We start from the raw sequence: 4,870 nt of genomic DNA on the forward strand, positions 1-4,870 counted from the left end.
GCACGTCTTGCTGGCACATCTGTGACCAAGACACCAAGTCTTTGTGATGTATCAAGAGCCACGGTATCCAGGGTAATGTCAGCATACCACCAAGAAGGATGAACCACATCCAACAGGATTAACTGTGGACGCAAGAGGAAGCTGTCTAAAAGGGATGTTCGGGTGCTAACCCGGATTGTATCCAAAAAACATAAAACCACGGCTTCCCAAATCACGACAGAATTAAATGTGCACCTCAACTCTCTTGTTTCCACCAGAACTGTACATCAGGAGCTCCACAGGGTCAATATACACGGCCAGGCTGCTATAGCCAAACCTTTGGTCACTCATGCCAATGCTAAACATCGGTTTCAATGGTGCAAGGAGCGCAAATCTTGGGCTGTGGACAATGTGATACATGTATTGTTCTCTGATGAGTCCACCTTTACTGTTTTCCCCACATCCGGGAAAGTTACGGTGTGGAGAAGCCCCAAATAAGCGTACCACCCAGACTGTTGCATGCCCAGAGTGAAGCATGGGGGTGGATCAGTGATGGTTTGGGCTGCCATATCATGGCATTCCCTTGGCCCAATACTTGTGCTAGATGGTCACGTCACTACCAAGGACAACTGAACCATTCTTGAGGACCATGTGCATCCAATGGTTCAAAGATTGTATCCTGAAGGCGGTGCCGTGTATCAGGATGAAAATGCACCAATACACACAGCAAGACTGGTGAAAGATTGGTTTGATGAACATGAAAGTGAAGTTGAACATCTCCCATGGCCTGCACAGTCACCAGATCTAAATATTATTGAGCCACATTGGGGTGTTTTGGAGGAGTGAGTCAGGAAACGTTTTCCTCCACCAGTATCACGTAGTGACCAGGCCACTATCCTGCAAGAAGAATGGCTTAAAATCCCTCTGACCACTGTGCAGGACTTGTATATGTCATTCCCAAGATGAATTGATGCTGTATTGGCCGCAAAAGGAGGCCCTACACCATACTAATAAATTATTGTGGTCTAAAACCAGGTGTTTCAGTTTCATTGTCCAACCCCTGTACATGAAGAGAGTATTATGCAGAAACCATTACCACTCACTAAAAAATGAATGCTGTACATGTTCTGCCATTGCTTACACCTTACAATGATCAGGGAGTGCACAGTGAGTTGCAAAAAGACCCATGAGAATCTTTGCAGACTGTAAAACACAGAAAAAATTAATTACTACTTGGAAACAGGGGCTGTGCAAAAAGCATACCAGCTTGTTTTTACTGAGGAGAAAATTTAAAGAGAGAAAAGCTAAATCTCTGTTATTTACAAAGGATCAGTGATGTGCACTGATTAGGCATAATACCATAACCGCTTAAAGGTGACGTGGATAACACTGATAATCTCTCATTATTCCACCTGTTAGTGGGTAAAAAATGTTGGGCAGAAAGAGAAAATTTTGCCCCAGAAGTTATATGGAGCAAATTGTGATGGACAGGGTCAAAGCATCATCATAACTGCAGCTCGTGTGAAGTGTTCTCAGTCTGCAATGGTCAGTATCTACCAAAAGTGGCCCAAGAAAGAAACCGAAGTGAATCAGCAACAGGGTGAACTGCCAAAGCTCACTGATGTGTTTAGGGAGTGAAGGATGGTCCATGTGGTCCGATCCATCTCCTGTAGTTCAAGTTCTAAGACGTTAATGCTGGTTGTGGTTGAAGGTGTCAGAATAAATGGTGCGTTGCAATTTGTTGCGTATTGGGCTGATTAGCTGCAGATCAGTTAGGAAGCTTATGCAAAACTATGTCCTCTGCTGGAAACACCAAAAACGAGCATGTGAGCATCGGAACTGAACCAGCGAGCAACGGAACAAGGTGGCTTGGTCTGCAGAATCACAATTTATTTTACCTTACATGGATGGCCAGGTACCATTTTACCTGGAAACAGAGTACCATCCTGCATTGTAAGAAGAATGAAAGCTGGTGGAGGAAGTGTGATGCACAAAGCACACTTGCTTTGTGCTATGTTCTGCTAGGAGACCTTGGGTTCTCCTATCTATGTACAGGTCCTTCTCAAAAAATTAGCATATTGTGATAAAGTTCATTATTTTCCATAATGACATGATGAAAATTTAACATTCATATATTTTAGATTCATTGCACACTAACTGAAATATTTCAGGTCTTTTATTGTCTTAATACGGGTGATTTTGGCATACAGCTCATGAAAACCCAAAATTCCTATCTCACAAAATTAGCATATTTCATCCGACCAATAAAAGAAAAGTGTTTTTAATACAAAAAACGTCAACCTTCAAATAATCATGTACAGTTATGCACTCAATACTTGGTCGGGAATCCTTTTGCAGAAATGACTGCTTCAATGCAGCGTGGCATGGAGGCAATCAGCCTGTGGCACTGCTGAGGTCTTATGGAGGCCCAGGATGCTTCGATAGCGGCCTTTAGCTCATCCAGAGTGTTGGGTCTTGAGTCTCTCAACGTTCTCTTCACAATATCCCACAGATTCTCTATGGGGTTCAGGTCAGGAGAGTTGGCAGGCCAATTGAGCACAGTGATACCATGGTCAGTAAACCATTTACCAGTGGTTTTGGCACTGTGAGCAGGTGCCAGGTCGTGCTGAAAAATGAAATCTTCATCTCCATAAAGCTTTTCAGCAGATGGAAGCATGAAGTGCTCCAAAATCTCCTGATAGCTAGCTGCATTGACCCTGCCCTTGATAAAACACAGTGGACCAACACCAGCAGCTGACACGGCACCCCAGACCATCACTGACTGTGGGTACTTGACACTGGACTTCTGGCATTTTGGCATTTCCTTCTCCGCAGTCTTCCTCCAGACTCTGGCACCTTGATTTCCGAATGACATGCAGAATTTGCTTTCATCCGAAAAACAGTCCAGTGCTGCTTTTCTGTAGCTCAGGTCAGGCGCTTCTGCCGCTGTTTCTGGTTCAAAAGTGGCTTGACCTGGGGAATGCGGCACCTGTAGCCCATTTCCTGCACACGCCTGTGCACGGTGGCTCTGGATGTTTCTACTCCAGACTCAGTCCACTGCTTCCGCAGGTCCCCCAAGGTCTGGAATCGGCCCTTCTCCACAATCTTCCTCAGGGTCCGGTCACCTCTTCTCGTTGTGCAGCGTTTTCTGCCACACTTTTTCCTTCCCACAGACTTCCCACTGAGGTGCCTTGATACAGCACTCTGGGAACAGCCTATTCGTTCAGAAATTTCTTTCTGTGTCTTACCCTCTTGCTTGAGGGTGTCAATAGTGGCCTTCTGGACAGCAGTCAGGTCGGCAGTCTTACCCATGATTGGGGTTTTGAGTGATGAACCAGGCAGGGAGTTTTAAAGGCCTCAGGAATCTTTTGCAGGTGTTTAGAGTTAACTCGTTGATTCAGATGATTAGGTTCATAGCTCGTTTAGAGACCCTTTTAATGATATGCTAATTTTGTGAGATAGGAATTTTGGGTTTTCATGAGCTGTATGCCAAAATCATCCTTATTAAGACAATAAAAGACCTGAAATATTTCAGTTAGTGTGCAATGAATCTAAAATATATGAATGTTAAATTTTCATCATTACATTATGGAAAATAATGAACTTTATCACAATATGCTAATATTTTGAGAAGGACCTGTAGATCTTACTTTGACACATTATTCTGTTTCAAAAGAATAATGTACTCTGTATTGAGAATTAAAATCATTTATGTGTTCAGTTTGCATGTGTATGCATAAAACTGAGATATAACATGTATTGTGAGCCTGAGAGGGAGAGGTCACAGAGGTCACAGCAGGCTTCAGGTTGGAGAAGGGGTTAACCTCAGGTCAGGATGTTTGCCAGTAGCTGTAAGCAGTAAATGAGGGCTGTTCGGCATGATATGGGCAATAAAGTACTCCCATAGGGGTTAACTAATTTATAGCGGGGACACAGGAATGTAGAAAACTCCATTAGGGACCTGTGGCTTCGTAACTAATACCTTAAAAGGAAGTTTCAAACCGTCTGCTTTGAAGTAAGGGTATAAAATGCTTTAACACTTATGCTAAGACAGACCACTTGGTGAATACGGCCTCACTTTGCTGACCGAGTCTCTCCCAAAGGGCCCTTTGGTAAATCTTTCTTTCTTTGTATCATTCTTTTTGTATTCAATTTTGCATTGGAAATCATTGGACTTATTATTTACCAAATTAAACTTGTGTTAATCTTAATTTCCTGCTCTTTATCTGTTCTTTCTCACGACATCCAGACTGGGGTGTTGAGGCTGGGTTGTTGAGGCTGTATTATTATATCTGGTGGAATTATTGTACCTCAACACTTGTCACAAGGAAAAATGGATCAGGAAGGATATGAGGAGCACAACAGTGAGTTTGAGGTGTTAACTTTGCTTTCAATTCCCATGGTTTCAATCCTAGAATATCACATCACATCACATCATATCATATATCATATCAGGAGCAGCTCAGGACTTACCCAGAAATTAAAGCTGCATATCATCTTTGCAATACACACATGCAGTGTTTTCATTATAGAAGACATGCAAATATCAGTCTGTCACATTTCATAGTGTTATATTACATGAAAATAAGTTGCTTATCATCATTATCTGGGTACAATAACATGTTCTAGAATACAAGAGGATTTTTTATAGCTTTTATTGCTTTGGATGGTTTGACAGTCTGTGGCTCTGCCAGTTAACAACATAACGTGCAGTGAACATTGCACAATGAAGACAAATACTTGAAATCTGACTAGGTTTGCAAATGAACAAGTAAACTAAATAGTCACTAAATTTAACAAGACACCGCATTTCTTCTTTTTCCTCAAACCCAGAATCACGATAAAATTTTTTAATGAATGAAATTTACTCTGTCCATGACTTAGGTCAAAC

The sequence above is a fragment of the Girardinichthys multiradiatus genome, chromosome X (genome assembly GCF_021462225.1).
Source record: "Girardinichthys multiradiatus isolate DD_20200921_A chromosome X, DD_fGirMul_XY1, whole genome shotgun sequence".
Classification (NCBI taxonomy): domain Eukaryota; kingdom Metazoa; phylum Chordata; class Actinopteri; order Cyprinodontiformes; family Goodeidae; genus Girardinichthys; species Girardinichthys multiradiatus.